Source organism: Bos taurus, chromosome 4, assembly GCF_002263795.3.
Source record: "Bos taurus isolate L1 Dominette 01449 registration number 42190680 breed Hereford chromosome 4, ARS-UCD2.0, whole genome shotgun sequence".
In the NCBI taxonomy this organism is placed as follows: Eukaryota; Metazoa; Chordata; class Mammalia; order Artiodactyla; family Bovidae; genus Bos; species Bos taurus.
The window spans coordinates 28,512,085-28,529,239 of record NC_037331.1 but is presented as its reverse complement, the minus strand read 5'-3'; the positions used below and the strand labels follow the sequence as shown (position 1 = coordinate 28,529,239).

General features: G+C 39.4%; 1 protein-coding gene across 2 annotated transcripts in view; it reads left to right on the top strand.

Annotated features, from left to right (window-relative positions):
* TMEM196 (transmembrane protein 196) overlaps positions 1-17,155 on the top strand; it is a 131,791-nt gene that overhangs the window by 25,506 nt on the left and 89,130 nt on the right. Inside the window, exon 1 of one of the 2 annotated variants that reach the window (XM_059885368.1) lies at positions 11,384-11,694. The exons of the other annotated variant lie outside the window; for it this stretch is intronic. The gene's annotated coding sequence lies outside the window, so the exon portion shown is untranslated. Of the gene's footprint in view, positions 1-11,383; positions 11,695-17,155 lie in introns of those variants that run through there. 2 annotated transcript variants of the gene reach the window in all.

Below are 17,155 nucleotides of genomic sequence, written 5' to 3'. Positions count from 1 at the left end.
TTCCATATTTATTGAGATATAATTGACATAAAAATTGTGTAAGGATGTGTACAACATGATTTGCTATGTAGCAAAATTATTACACGGCTTCCCTGTTAGCTCAGCTGGTAAAGAATCCACCTGCAATGCAGGAGATCCCGGTTCAATCCCTGGGTTGGGAAGATCCCCTGGAGAATGGAAAGGCTACCCATTCAAGTATTCTGGCCTAGAGAATTCCAGTCCATGGGGTCACAAAGTCCATGGGGACATGACGGAGTGACTTTCACTTCACTTTCACTGAAATTATTACACAATAAGGTCACTTAACACATTTATCTCCTCAGATAATCATATTTTGCATTTATGGTGAGAATACTTAGGATCTACTCTTTTAGCAACATCCAAGTATATAATGGGGCTTCCCTGGTGGCCCAGTGGTAAAGAATCTGCCTGCCAATGCAGAAGACACAGGTTTGATCCATGGATGTGGAAGATCCCCTGGAAAAGGGAATGGCCACCCACTCCAGTATTCTTGCCTGGGAAATCCCCTGGACAGAGGAGCCTAGCGGGCTGCAGTCCATGGAGTTGCAAATGAGTCAGACATGTCTTAGTGACTAACAACAGCAAGTATATAATACACTATTAATAACTCTAGTCCCCATGCTAAACACTAGATCCCCAGAACTTATTCATCTTATTCAGTTTGTGCCCTTGGATCAACATTTCTCCATTTCCTCCATCCGAGTCTCTGGTAATCATTCTTCTACTGTCTATTTCTCTGAGTTTGACCGCCCCACCCCCCTCCCCTCCCCGCCTCCTTTTTTTAAAGGTTCCATACATAACTGAGAATTTGTCTTCCTCTGACTTATTTCACTTAGGAAAAAAAAAATGCCTTCAGGGTCCATCCATGGCTTGATTGCTCATTTATTTTTAGTGCTGAATAACATTCCCTTGTCTCTATGTTCTACAGTTTATGAATCCATTCAGTTGCTGGAGGACATCTTGGCTGGCTTCCAAGTTTGGGCAATTATGAATAAAGCTGCTGTAGACAGTCATACACAAGCTTTTCTGTGGACATAAACTTTCGTCTCCTTTGGGTAAATATCAAAGAGCACAATTGCTGGGTCATATGTATGGCAAAAATATGCATAGCTGTGTAAGCACCTGCCAGAGTGCCTTCCTAAGTGGCTGTACCATTTTGCATACCTACCAGCAACAAATGAGATTCCCTATTGGTCTACATTCTAGCCAGCACTTGGTACGTTGGTGTTCTGGATTTTGACCATTATAATAGGTGTGGAGTGGAATGGCTCATGTTAAGTATCAATTTAGAGTTTATAAAACTTGCCTCTTCTCATTTGATAATAATGAATGGGTTATACACTAAGTGTATGCTGCTGCTGCTGCTAAGTTGCTTCAGTTGTGTCCGACTCTGCGACCCCATAGACGGCAGCCCACCAGGCTCCCCCATCCCTGGGATTCTCCAGGCAAGAACACTGGAACGGGTTGCCATTTCCTTCTCCAATGCATGAAAGTGAAAAGCGAAAGTGAAGTCGCTGAGTCATGTCTGACTCTTAGTGACCCCATGGACTGCAGCCCTCCAGGCTCCTCTGTCCATGGGATTTTCCAGGCAAGAGTACTGGAGTGGGGTGCCGTTGCCTTCTCCGACACTAAATGTATAAATAGAAACAAATATAATTCTGTCTTAAATAAGACTTCAGATTACTAAATAAATCAAAATGCCCTATGCTATTGAACATAGAGTATATGTTACTATGAATACTTTATATTTTTCTTTGGAACTTTTTATATCATATTGGGGTACACTGATCAACAATGTCATGATAGTTTCAGGTGAACAGTGCAGGGACTCAACCATACATATACATGTATCCATTCTTTCCCAAACTACCCTCCCATGCAGGCAATCATGTAAGAGTAAGCAGAGTTCCATGTGCTATACAATAGGTCCATGTTGGTTATCCATTTTAAATATGTCTGTGCTCAGTTCAGTACCTCAGTCATCTCTGACTCATTGCAACCCCATGGACTGAAGCAATCCAGGCTTCCCTGTCCATCACCAAATCCTGGAGCTTGCTCAGTCTCATGTCCATCAAGTCAGTGATGCCATCCAACCATCTCGTCCTCTGTCGTCCCCTTCTCCTCCCAACTTCAGTCTTTCCCAGCATCAGGGTCTTTTCTAAAGAGTCAGTTCTTTGCATCAGATGGTCAAAGTATTGGAGATTCAGCTTCAGCATCAGTCCTTCCAATGAATATTCATGACTGATTTCCTTTAGGATTGACTGGTTTGATATCCTTGCAGTCCTGGGACTCTCAAGAGTCTTCTCTAACACCACAGTTCAAAAGCATCAATTCTTCACCTATCAGCCTTCTTTATGTTTCAATGCTCACATCCGTACATGACTACTGGAAAAAACATAGCCTTGACTAGATGGACATTTGTTGGCAAAGTAATGTCTCTGCTTCTTAATATGCTATCTCGGTCTGTCATCTGTCATAGTTTTTCTAAGGAAGAAGCATTTTTTAATTTAATGGCTGCAGTCACCATCTGAAGTGATTTTGGAGCCCCCCAAAATAAAATCTGTCACTGTTTCCATTGTTTCCACATCTATTTAACATGAAACAATGGGACCATATGCCATGATCTTAGTTTTCTGAATGTTGAGCTTTAAGCCAGCTATTTCACTCTCCTGTTTCACTTTCATCAAGAGGTTCTTTAGTTCGTTTTCACTTTCTGCCATAAGGATGGTGTTATCTGCATATCTGAGGTTACTGATGTTTCCCCCAGCAATCTTGATCAAGCTTGGGCTTCATCCACCTTGGCATTTCGCATGATCTACTATGCATTTAAGTTTCCCTGGTAGCTCAGACAGTAAAGCGTCTGCCTGCAGTGCGGGAGACCTGGGTGCAATCCCTTGGTTGGGAAGATCCCTGGAGAAGGAAATGGCAACCCACTCCAGTACTCTTGCCTGGAAAATTCCATGGGCTGAGGAGCCTGGTAGCAAGAATACTGAAGTGGTTTGCCATTCCCTTCTCCAGTGGACCACATTTTGTCAGAACTCTCCACCATGACCCGTCCATCTTGGGTGGTCTTACACAGGCATGGCTCATAGTTTCATTGACAGGGCTGGGATCCATGTGATCAGTTTGGTTAGTTTTCTGTGATTATGATGTTCATTCTGTCTGCCCTCTCACATATAAGGATAATAAGCTTGTGGAAGATTCCTGATAGGAGGGACTGGCTGTAGGGAATATGGGTCTTGTTCTCATGGGTGGTGCTGTGCTCCCTCCATGTTTTTTGGCCTTTGGCCAACTATGGTAGTTTTAATGGAAGTTATGGCCACCTCCTTCAAAAGCACTTATCCCAGCACCGTTGTATTCAGTGCCCCTGACCCTGTGGCAGGCCACTGTTGACTCACGCCACCGCCAGAGACTCCTTGACACTCACAGGCAAGTCTGACTCGGTCTCTTGTGGGGCCACTGCTCCTTTCTCCTCAGTCCTGGTGTGTTCCAGGTTTTATTTGTGCCTCCAAGAGTCAGTTTCCCCAGTCCTGTTGGAAGTTCTGTAATCAAATCCCACTGGCCTCCAAAGTCAAATTCCTTGGGGGTTCTCAATGGCTTTGCCCAATTCCCAGGTTGGGAAATCTATTGCAGGTCCTAGAACTTTCTTAACAGTGTGAGAATTTCTTTGGTATAATTGTTCAATTTGTGGGTCGTCTGCTCTGTGGCTCTATGGTGGGGCTAATGGTGACCTCCTCTATAAGGACTTAATGCCACATGCTGTATGTTTCAAGTCTGCTGCAGCCAGAGCCCCTGTCCCCGTGGCAGGCCACTGCTGACTCGTGCCTCTGTGGGAGACACTCAAATACTCAAAGGCAGGTCTGGCTCAGTTTCTGTGGGGTTTCTGGGTGGGTATGGGGTTTGATTCTAAATGAGATTTCACCCCTTCTTCCATCTTGTTGGGATTTCTTCTTTGCGCTTGGACATAGGATATCTTTTTTTGGTGTGATCCAACATTCTCCTGTCAACGGTTGTTCAGCAGTGAGTTGCAATTTTGGAGTTCTCGCAGGAGAAGACGAGTGCATGTCCTTTTACTCCACCATATCAGTGTAGTACTCTATATTTCAGATGGAAACATCAGATATAAAAGTGTGATTTGATTGCATTAGAGGGATAATGAACCACTAGTCCATTTGAAACACATAGGACTGTATTTTAAAATACATCTATAACATATTCAAACATTGGGTTTTTTATCGGACAATACTGAAAATGTGGGGAAAAGAAAAATACAGGAAATATTAACACATTTTGAAAGAAAATTTTTTAAAGAAAACTTAAAATTTTCAAAATTGTAAGTTATTTCTTATAATACTGAGAAAGTTCTTACTCCCAATATTACAAAAGCAAAACCACATATCAGCCATTGTAATCAAGGTCTTGAAAATCCCTCAATATCAGTATAACATAAGTGATAGCTGAAAAGTCAATATGCCTCTTTAAGATTCTGTAAGCTTAAAAATTGCATACAGTGTCCAAAAAGACAGAGTCAGCAATTGTTGCATGTCCTAAGAGTGACAGGTAACCTCAAAGTCCTAGAAATAAAGTTCAAATGGTAATGGATACAACATATAAAATGAAACCTAGATAAATTATTTCTTCCATCTTTTAAAAAAGTTTCTATTTGCTCTCTTGCATCCAGGCACTGTGGTAAACATTGGAGGAGTGCAAAAGTGAATCAGCTACAACTCTTCCCGTCTAGGTGCTAATAATGTCTCACAGAGAAGCTAAAAAATACTAAAATGTAATCTAATAAAGGATGTGGCAAATGTCATCAGAGGGATAAAGGGAAAGTATTAGATTAATTTAGAGCAGGGAGGATTACTTCTGCTTGCAGGAAGTCTTTGTAGATCAGGACTCCTGAGCAAGACCTTTAAGTATGGGTTATGAAAAAGTTATATTAAAGGAAAGAAACAACTTGAGCAAAGGAAAAGGAATAAAAGTGGGCAAGTGTGGATGTAGAGAGAAAAGAGCAAACACTTCAGTTAATTTAGAGCATGGGATGATTGAAATGCAATAGTAGATAATATTTGGAAATATGTATTGGGTCCAGTCTTTAGAGGACCTTGAGTAGCATTGTAAGTCTAGTTCTGTAATTCAGGAACAGTGACTAAAATATGAATCATGTAAGAAATTTGATTGAGAGCTACCCTAAAGAATGGGCTTCCCAGATGGCTCAGCAGTAAAGAATCTGCCTACAGTGCAGGAGACCTGGGTTCTATTCTGGGTCAGGAAGATCCTCTGGAGTAGGAAATGGCAACCTACTCCAGTATTCTTGCCTGGAGAAACCTATGGACAGAGGAGCCTGACGGGCTACAGTCCATGGGGTGGCAGAGTTGGACACAACTGAGCATGCACTCAACTACCCTAAAGAGTACATCAGTATATGGTCCAGTTCTCTTTTAAATATGTAGCAGTCCTCTTCAGAGGAGTGTCAAAGATGAATGCTTCTCAAGCCAGCATTAGAAAGGGTAAGCAATATTTGCACAATCCTTTATTTTCATTTCCTATTAATCCTGCAATGCATGAGACCCCGGTTCATTTCCTGGGTCAGAAAGATCCGCTAGAGAAGGGATAGGCTACCCACTCAAGCATTCTTGGGCTTCCCTTGTGGCTCAGCTGGTAAAGAATCCACCTGCAATGATCTGGGTCCAATCCCCAGGTTGGGAAGATCCCCTGGAGAAGGGAAAGGCTACCCTCTCCAGTTTGTGACCTGGAGAATTCCATGGACTGTATAGTCCATGCGGTTGCAAAGAGTTGAACATGACTGAGTGACTTTCACTTCACTCACTTCCTATTTATCTTAGTTTACTAAAAGAAGAATGTATCACCTTCAATTATTTGACATTTCTTCTCTTGTAGGAGGAATTTGTTTACATGCTCATGCCAAATATCTGCTATCAAAAAAGTAATTTCAACTATTAATAATATTACAAAAAGCATGATTCATTGTCTGTAATATCCCAGACACAATTACTAGCCTATTATCATATATCATTTCATTTATTTCTTATAACAAGTCTAATACAAGCATGGTATTATTGTAATAATTTTACACATAATGAAACCAAGGATCTGAGGGACAAAATCAGTGTTTCTCTGTCTTAAAACTAACATGTTAAGAAAGATAAGATTTGAACACAGGGTACTCTGACTGCAAAATAAGCATAGTCTATCCACTCTGACAGTGATTGAAAATGCAGTAAATTCAACCTCCGGTTTTTCTTTCATAAAATTTTATTAGTCTGGAGTGCATCATCCAATCAGTTGTCATTTTTCCATTATAGAGATCTTAGACAAAATTTCTTTCATCTCTACATGTAACATGGATCTTCTATGAAGATCCATTGCTCCAGACTCAGTACCTTGTATGGTATTCCTGAGTTCTAGAAGAAATGTTCAAAATACATACTGATATGGCTTGGGAGCAGTCAGAACAGACCATTGAACAATCAGGCTCAGCCATAAACTAACATAATGGCAGCTCTGATACAGACCAGCTGAAATAAATCTCTTGTCGGTATTCCACTAGAATTTATAAACAGTCCTGCCATCCAAATTCCCAATTGAGTGTATACAATTATACTGAATTGTCATAACAAATTTTGAATCTTGAAAGATGCATTCAGTGAGTACTGGAGGGACTTTGGAGAGACCTATACTTTATGCTCTCTGCTTAGAGCTACAAGTCCTCAGGTAATCCCTCAGCTCTCATAGTTGCCTCCTGTGGAAGCAGAGATCACAACACCTGCTCTTTGGGTGTTTATAAGGATGAAATTAATGTATGCCTGCTGCTGCTGCTGCTGCTAAGTTGCTTCAGTCGTGTCTGACTCTGTGCGACCCCATAGACGGCAGCCCACCAGGCTCTACCGCCCCTGGGATTCTCCAGGCAAGAATACTGGAGTGGGTTGCCATTTCCCTCTCCAATGCATGAAAGAGAAAAGTGAAAGTGAAGTCGCTCAGTCGTGTCCGACTCTTTGCGCCCCCATGGACTGCAGCCTACCAGGCTCCTGCGTCCATGGGATTCTCCAGGCAAGAGCACTGGAGTGGGGTGCCATCGCCTTCCCTGAATGTATGCCTAGGGACTCACAACTGCTGGCACGGACGCACAACCCTGGATGCTGCTCTTGGCTCCTTGTGGTCCCTGTGTTGGTTCTCTTCTCCCCGTTTCTCCAGGCTCTACTTCTTCAATGGACTGGTCTAGAGAGATAGTCCAAAGTGGGGAAAATTGGTTTTAAAATAAACAGATGAGCAATATATTTTCTCTATAATTCTTTTTTATTAACCTTATTCTACATTCTATTTTTTTTTTTACTCTCAAATTTATAATCGCGGCTGATTTTCATCATGCTTATGTATGTAAAATCTTGAGGAAAAAATGGGTTAAAATTTCTTTAGACAATGGTTCAGGATACTATGTCCTATAAAATTTAGCTTGCAGAGGAATTCTCTTGAAGGACCTTTTCTTGTAATTCCCAATCCTTAAACAATCGTTCCCCAAGGATCTGTTTTTAGCCATTTTTGCTTGCCTGATGATTTTTATGAGGCTCAAACAAGACAAACATAAAAATTGTGCAGTACTCTATTCTGCCTTTCATTGTAGTTTGTCATGTATGTGTCTTTTCCCCTCCAGATTATAAGTAAAGGAACCTTGTATCATCTCAGGAGAGTGTCCGTGACCTACTCCATGATGAAGAAATATTTACTGAATTAAAATAGCGAGATGGAATGAATTCTGAAGTGAAAAAAAAATGACCAGATATGATAAATAATCTCCCTTGAGATACACATACACAAATTTTCCACTTCAAGCATTTAAAAGTAAATATAAGTTATTAATAGTCCATTCTGCTGTAATTTGAAGCATCCATGAATGGGGTGATTCAAGGGTTTAATATTTCATGGAGCAAAAGTCAAGGAAGGTGAGCTGAAATATTCCTCGAATCACCACCTGGTTTCAGAAAGAGTGAAATACTCCCTTTCAGTATTCCAACAGTTCCCTAACTGGGTTATTTTTAATGGGCCTTCTCCCCTGTGGTAGAAAGGTATCATAGTCATCAAGCAGCTGAGAGCAAGGCATGACGTCTGTAGATCCCACAATAACAGCCTTCTAGACACATGGCTTCCCAGACAACGGAAAAAATCTGCTTTGTTTGTGGTCGCAACAGGGTAGCACAATTATTATTTGCCTAAGCATAAGGCTCATGTCTGGCTGCAGGGAAGAATAACTAATGAGATAAAAGAATTACTTCTCCATTCTTTGCACCTGACAGGATATATTATTCTTGTGTTTTAAAATATCAGTATTTTATCAGTAAGGACAAAGAGTTGAAATAATGCTGAAGGAAAAAAAAATATGTGTGTTCCATTTCGGATCACTGCTGATTTGTAAACTCTTCTGTAACCTGCTTATTGCTTTCTGGACTGTTACAAAAATAGTATGTTCAGTGCGCTTTCCCTCCTAAGGATACTGGAGGAGCTTAGTGAGAGTGAAGGGAATAGAACGAGTGATGAAATGTTTGCCGTGCAAACTTCAGCTCAACAAATAATGTGATATTTCTTCTCTTCCCTAATTCACATTTTATGAGAGCCATTTTTAAATGTGTGCCTCCTTTATTGACTTTGCTTATGTTCATGGGAGTTTGCCACAAACAGAAAACATCTGCATTGATATTTCTAAAATGAACTTGCTCATTCATTTCATAGAGTATTTCTGATTCATCCATATCTGCTCCCTTGATATGTAGTAACGCTACTTTGATTAGATATTTGTCCACTACTCTTTCTTCTACTACACCTAGAAACTTTACTTGTAATTGCTTATTAAGGAGATAATATGCTCATCTGTGCTCCCTCCAAAGAGAAATGGCTTAAGTAAAACTTGTTTTAAAAAACATGCATAGTGAAATGTGTCAGACATGGCAAGACACATACTGTATGATCTCACATGTGGAATCTTAAATAAACTCGTAGATACAGAAAACAGGTTAGTGGTTGCCAGAGGCAGAAGCCTTGGAAACGGGGTGGGCAAAATGAGTGAAGATGGTCAAAATATATAAACTTCCAGTTATAAGATAAACAAGTCCTGGGGTTGTGTGTACAGCATGGCGATTGTAGTTAACAACTGCTATTGCTGTTTGGTTACTTAGTCATGTCCGACTCTTTCTGATCACATGGACTGTAGCATACCAGGCTTCTCTTTCTTCCACTGTCTCCCAGAGTTTGCTCAAATTGATGACCATTGAGTTGGTAATGCTATCAAACCATCTCATCCTCTGGCCCTGCTTCTCCTTTCACTTTCAGTCTTTCCGAGCACCAGGGTCTTTTCCAATGAGTCAGCTCTTCGCATCAGGTGGCCAGAGTATTAGAGCTTTGGCTTCCGCATCAGTCTTTCAAATGAATATTCAGAGTTATTTCCTTTAGGGCTGACTAAAGGAAATCTCCTTGCAGCCCAAGGGACTCTCAAGAGTCTTCTTCACATTCACAATTCAAAAACATCAATTCTTTGGCACTCAGCCTTCTTTATGATCCGACTCTCACATCCATACATGACTACTGGAAAAACCATAGCTTTAACAAAATGGACCTTTGTTGGCAAAGTCATTTCTCTACTTTTTAATATGCTGATTAGAAAGCATATTAAACCTTGGAAGGTTTGTCATAGGTTTCCTTTTAAGGAGCAAGGGTTTTTTAAATTCATGGCTGCAGTCACCATCCACAGTGATTTTGAAGCCCAAGAAAAGAAAATCTGTCACTGCTTTCCCTTTCCCCACTTCTATTTGCCATGAAGTGGTAGGACGAAATGCCATCATCACAGTTTTTTTAATGTTGAGTTTTAAGCCAGCTTTTTCACTCTCCTCTTTCACCTTCTTCAAGAGGCTCTTTAGTTCCATTTTGTTTTCTGCCATTAGAGTGATACTTGTGTATCTGGAGTTGTTATTTCCCCCAGCAATCCTGATCCCAGTTTGTGATTCATCCAGCCCAGGATTTCACTTGATGTGCTCTGCATAGAAGTTAAATAAGCAGGGTGACAATATACAGCTTTGTCATACTCCTTTCCCAATTTTGAACCTATCCATTGTTCCATGTCTGGTTCTAACTGTTGCTTCTTGACCTGCATACAGGCTTCTCAGGAGACAGGTAAGGTGGTCTGGTATTCCCAGCTCCTGAAGAATTTTCCACAGTTTGTTGTGATCCACACAGTCAAAGGTTTTAGTGTAGTCAATAAAGCAGATGTTTTTCTGGAGTTCCCTTGCTTTTTCCATTATCCCATGAAAGCTGGCAATTTGATCTTTGGTTCCTCTGCCTTTTCAAAACCCTGCTTTTGAAAAACATCTGGAGGTTCTTGGTTCATGTACTGTTGAAGCCTTGCTTGAAGTATTTTGAGCATAACCATGCCAGGAAGAGAGTTGGAACATTCTTTGGCATTGCCCTTCTTTGGGCTTGGAATAAAAACTGACATCTTCCAGTCCTATGGCCACTGCTGAGTTTTCCAAACTTGCTGGCATATTGAGTGCATCACTTTAAAGCATCATCTTTTAGGATTTGAGATAACTCAGTTGGAATTCCATCACCTCCACTAGCTTTGTTTATAGCAAAGCTTCCTAAGGCCCACTTGACTTCACACTCCAGGATGTCTAGCACAGTGAGTGACCATGCCATCATGGTTATCCAGGTCATTAAGACTTTTCTTGTATTGTTCTTCTGTGTATTCTTGCCACCTCTTCTTAATCTCTTCAGCTTTTATTAAGTCCTTACTGTTTCTGTCCTTTGTTGTACCCATCCTTGCATGAAATGCTCTCTTAATATCGCCAGAAGAGATCTCTAGTCTTTCCCATTCTGTTGTCTTCCTCTGTTGTTTGCGTGGTTCATTTAGGAAGGACTTATCTCTCCTTGCTAGTCTCTAGAACTTTGCATTCAGTTGGATTTATCTTTCCCTTTCTCCCTTCTTTTGCTTGTCTTCTTTCCTCAGCTATTTGTAAAGCCTCCTCAGACGTCCACTCTGCCTACTTTTGTTTCTTTTCCTTTGGGGTGGCTTTGGTCACTGCCTGCTGTACAGTGTTATGAACCTCCGTCCACAGTTCTTCAGGCACTCTGTCTACCAGGTCTAATCCCTTGAATCTGTCACCTCCACTGTATAATCATAAGGGATTTGATTTAGGTCCTTCCTGAATGACCTAGTGGTTTTCCCTACTTTCTTAAATTTAATTTGCTAAGAGAGTACATCTTAAAGGTTCTTTAAGAAAAATTAATATGTGACAATGTGTACTGAGAATATTATGTATTATATACTTACATGCAAGGAGATCTAACCAGTCCATTCTGAAGGAGATCAGCCCTGGGATTTCTTTGGAAGGAATGATGCTAAAGCTGAAACTCCAGTACTTTGGCCACCTCATGCAAAGAGTTGACTCATTGGAAAAGACTCTGATGCTGGGAGGGATTGGGGGCAGGAGGAGAAGGGGACGACAGAGGGTGAGATGGCTGGATGGCATCACTAACTCGATGGACGTGAGTCTGAGTGAACTCTGGGAGTTGGTGATGGACAGGGAGGCCTGGCATGCTCCGATTCATGGGGTATCAAAGAGTTGGACACGACTGAGTGACTGAACTGAACTGAACTGATACTTACAGGTAATATGTTTATAACTTTTAATATATAATGCTTAGCATGGTGCCTGGCTGATAATCATTACTCAGAGAATGATAGTGATGGTGATGGGAATCATAATTGAACACATAATCAGTAACAGTAATTATTTAATAACAACGACAGGCAGTATAGAACCTTTTGGCAACCTGTTGGGTAGTATCTTTCACAGATGAATATTTGTACAAGCTATCCCTCATTAATCCCATTCCAGAAGATGTGTGTATGTGTGTATATGGGTGTATCTCTGAAATGGGTACATATTTCAGCAAATGGCATATACTAAAATGTTCATAATAGTGCTATTTGTAATAGCCCAAACTTAGAATTTCCCAAGTACCCATCAAGAGTGGAGTGGATAAATAAATTGTGATGTATTTATAATTTATGGAATAGCATATAGCAATTAGAATAATGATATAGAACTACATGTAAGTGTATGGATGAATTTCATGAATATAATGTTAAGTTAAAGAAGTAAAATATAAAAGAGTATAATATATGATTCTGCTGATGTGAAGTACAACAGTAGGCAAAAATGTGTGTTGTTAGAAGTCAGGGTTCTGGTTACTTTGAATTGTTACTAGAAATGGGCATGGAGGAGCTCTGAGGCTCCTGGTCTGGGTGTTCAATTGGCAAAACCCTATTGGTCTGTACATTTAAGTGCACTTTTCTCTTTGTATATCACACTACAAAAAATGTTAAAAACATAAAAGATACTATGAAGTCATATAAAGGTCATTGCATATATGGAAGCTTTCAGTATCTAGCTATAAAAACCTGAGCTACTTGACTTCTGAAAGGGAATATACCCATTTACAGTATATTACAGGGTTATTATAAAGAGTAAATGAAATATATGAAAGTATCACAAAAAAAGTATCAGTATTAACCATGGCTACCTTTGTAATAGGCTTCAGACTGCTGAACTGTCAGTATGAGCGATGTGGTGGCAAAATGAGTAGTATATTGCTCATTTTCAATTACTTCCTATAGTCTTTATCCAGACAATGATTATCTCAGGCTCAGTCATCAAGAAAGTTCTGTTTTCATGAGTTTGTGTCACTTGGCATGACTGCCAAGTGGTCATAAAATGAAATAAAATAAAATATGCTTTCTCATGGTGTCAAAGAATGCCAGCAATATTTTGGGCACTGTGTCATGGTGAGAGGATTATTATCACTTTCAACATGACTGTGTAAGATTGCACCTGAAAACTATTTTCTTTTTCTTTTTGTACCTCAGGAGCCTCCAGAAGTAGAGCAAGTGGTAGGAAGCCTAGGAAATATGAAGTTCCATGTCTGTAAGAAAAAGAAAAAAAGAAAGATGATGCATTAAAATGCATATAGTTTTGCTTTTTCAGTGAGAATGAACATAGTAGCTCATAAATATGGGAAAGGTATAAATTCCAAAAGATAAAGTAAAATAAGGATAAGGGCTTCCCTTGTAGCTCAGTTGGTAAAGAATCTGCCTGCAGTGCAGGAGATCTGGGTTCAATTCCTGGGTCGGGAAGATCCCCTGGAGAAGGAAATGGCAACCCACTCCAGTATTCTTGCCTGGAGAATCCCATGGACAGAGGAACCTGGCAGGCTACAGTCCATAGGGTCGCAAGAGTCAAACACCACTTAGCAACTAAACCACCACCAAGATAAGGATAAATAATTAAAATCAAGTGTAAAAAGTTCTGTCTATGAGTGCATGCTAAGTCGCTTCAGTCATGTCTGATTCTTTGCAACCCTATGGACTGTAGCCCACCAGGCTCCTCTGTCCATGGGATTCTCCAGGCAAGAATACTGGACTGGGTTGCCATTCCCTCCTCCAGGGGATCTTCCTGACCCAGACATTGAACCCGAGTCTCTCATGTCTTCTGCATCAGCAGGTGGGTTCTTTATTACTAATGCCACCTGGGAAGCCCCCTATCTTTGAGAAGTAGGATATAATTTTTTTAAAGAACAATTTAGGTTTAACATCAGAAAGAAAAGTCTTCATACAGCAACAGCAATTCAGCTGAACATACATTTAAGAGAGAAATGTGAGCCCCATTGCTCAAGACAGTGCCAACAGAAGCAGCCTAAGCAGACAAGGGATGTTATGGGGAGTAACTTCCTGACAAGAACTTAGTTTGATCTAGAATAGTTTTTTTTTTTTTTCTTATCAAATGATTATTTATGAAAATATTTATGGAGTGTAGGTCATTTTAAAAATTTTTAAACAATTATATTGGAGTATAGTTGATTTAAAATGTTATGTTAATTTCTGCTGGGCAGCGAAGTAAATCAGTTATACATGCACATATATCCTTTCTTATTTCCTGTATATGTCTTTACCGAGTATTAAGACAAGTTCCCTGTCCTATACATTAATTGTCTATTTTATATACTGTAGTATGTATATGTCAATCCCAATCTCCCAATTTGCGCCCCCCAACCCCATCCCCCGATAACCATAGTTTGGGTCTGGCATCTGAAATTGGTCTAATTTAAACATATACTAAGAGATGCCTGAGTTTGGATATATTTATTTTGCCTTTAATTTGTCCTGTTTCCAGTTATTGGTCTCTGAGTGGGAAGATAAGAAAGATAAAATATCTGTATTATGGAATATGTTAATGTATCTCTGTTGTGGCATTAAAACTAATGATTTTTTTTTAAAGTTTGGGGAGGGGTGGGAAAGCATAGGTCTTTCTGTTCTGTTCTCAGCTCATAAAACAGTGTGTTGTAGGAAGGCAGTAAATATTTTTTGGATAAATGATGATAAGATTGAACATAGAAGGTAATACGTATACCTAAATTAGGTTCAGTATTTAAATAGAAAATGGACAAATTATTAGGCCATGCCAAATCCAATTTTCCACACCATATTGAACCCTAGATTCTATTAGGGTATTTAAGTGCCATGGAATAAGTTCAATCCTTATATATTTGGAAATCAATTATTTAGTCTTTTCCTTTTCCTTAAATCTCTTTAAGGTCAAAGAGTAGTACAGTATTAGATTTCCTGTTTAGAAATAAAAAGATAACAAGAATTTCTGATTCTACTAAGCTCTACTTACCAAACCTTTTTTGTGAATATTATTGTTTACATAAATGTATAAACAAAACCATGCTAGGTAAAATAGACAAGTTACTGTTTTTGCTGGGATACCTCATGAAGGAAACCTGTTTTGCCAGGATTTTTCTGAATCTCCTTCTGTAAGCAAATGCTTATAATGCATTTGCATTATACATATATAATGCAAAGTATCATGGTAACACTCTAAGACCAATTAATACCTTATGGGACAATTAAATTCTCATAAAAGAAGCATTAGTTTACTCTTTTACTGCTTTCTGATTTATAAATAGGTATGATCATTGTCCTCAAAACTTATATGTAAGAAATATCACAATGTGTTTTAATTCATAAACTCTGACTTACATCACTATTTCCAGAGTTTCTAATAACACTCATTATGATGGAGAGCTAGGGAGAGATTTTGTTTTTTCCAAAAATTGTTGTATAAGAGTTTAGAGACCATACACAATTCAGAAAATTGAAAAATCATTTTGTCCCTCATTCATCATTATCCACCCTCAGAAGGTCATTATCCAAATCAACCCTTCCCAACCAAGGGTTTCATAAAAGTTATGTCCAAAGCCCTAAATATTAATATTTCATTGTATGTAATGATTTAACTGTTTCTTTGCTCCAAGAATAGGACTACCTATAATTCATCCCTGGGAGGACTGACAAAAAATTCATGTCCTGTTAAGCATAACTTTCTTGTTGAGCCTTGGCTGGGAAAAAAGTGATCTGAATCCATGTGGTCTATTTTAAGCCTATTCCTTGACTATTTACAGCATCCAGTCCTCTCTCAGCCACTGGGACTTTTCAACATTTCCAAGGCCTCTGTACCAGCAATCGTATATAACAGTTCCATCAGATCTACCTCTTTCCACCTCTCAGGCCTGTTAGTGAGCATAAGGCCCAGGTTTCATAACTCAGAAATCACTCCTCCTTTATTCTTCACCCTTGCAAATCCAGTCTTCCCCAGTCTTTTTTCAACCCTTTCATGGGTTCTCAGTTCTCCCTGCTATCACAACAAAGCCTCTTGGCTCTGTTGGAGCAAAGGGAGTCTTAAGATCAATTGGCTCTTTTGAGAGAAGAAATAGACGTTGCCTCTTATTCTTTCTTGAAGTACCTAAGGAGCAATAGGGCAAGATTATTTCTCAGTTACTCTGAATAGACATGAATATCTGAACTGGCTTCATGCTCCTAACTATTCCTTCCAGTATTCTTAAGTTTCAAGACCTTCTTCAAGTCATGGCACATAGAGAAAATTATGGAAGATGTATGGCCCATTGGAGGAAAATGAGAGAATTTGGGGCCATCTCCATAGGATTTATTTTAAAACTCATTGCATTTCATTTATATGGCTTCAGTTCAATTCAGTCACTGAGTCGTGTCCAACTCTTTGCAACCCCATGGAATTCTTATTATATGGCTTAATTATGATTAAAAACCATTTAAAGTATTAGAGAAAATACTACACTTTGAATTTATGTAAAATTTCTAGATATCTGACAAAAATTTTATGAAAAATAATATTGTACCATTTTTTCCCCATGATATGTATACATAATCCCTGATCAAAATTTTGCTGAAATTCAATTTCTTGACAAGTAACTTTATTTGAATCAGTTCAGTTCAGCTGCTCAGTTGTGTCCAACTCTTCTGTGTGACCCCATGGACCACAGCATGCCAGGCCTTCCTGTCTATCACCAACTCCCGGACTTTACTCAAACTCATGTCCATTGAGTTGGTGATGCCATCCAGCCATCTCATCCTCTGTCATTCCCTTCTCCTCCTGCCTTCAATCTTTCCCAGCATCAGAGTCTTTTCAAATGAGTCAGCTCTTCACATCAAGTGGCCAAAGAATTGGAGTTTCAGCTTCAACATCAGTCCTTCCAATGAACACTCAGGACTGATATCCTTTAGGATGGACTGGTTGGATCTCCTTGCAGTCCAAGGGATTCTCACGAGTCTTCTCCAAGACCACAGTTCAAAAGCATCAATTCTTCGGCACTCAGCTTTCTTTATAGCCCAACTCTCACATCCATACATGACTACTGGAAAAACCATAGGCTTGACGAGACGGACCTTTGTTGGCAAAGTAATGTCTGCTTTTTAATATGCTATCTCGGTTGGTCATAACTTTCCTTCCAAGGAGTAAGCGTCTTTTAATTTTATGGCTGCAGTAACCATCTGCTGTTAGTAATAATTTTGTGTTTTATTTTTATGTGCTTCTAATTTTTATTGAAGTATAGTTGATTTAAAATATATTAGTTTCAGGTGTACAATGTAGTGATTTGCATTTTTACAGATTATAGTCCATATAAAGTTATCATAAAATATTGGCTATATTCTCTATACTATATATCTTATATATTGAAAATATATATGCAT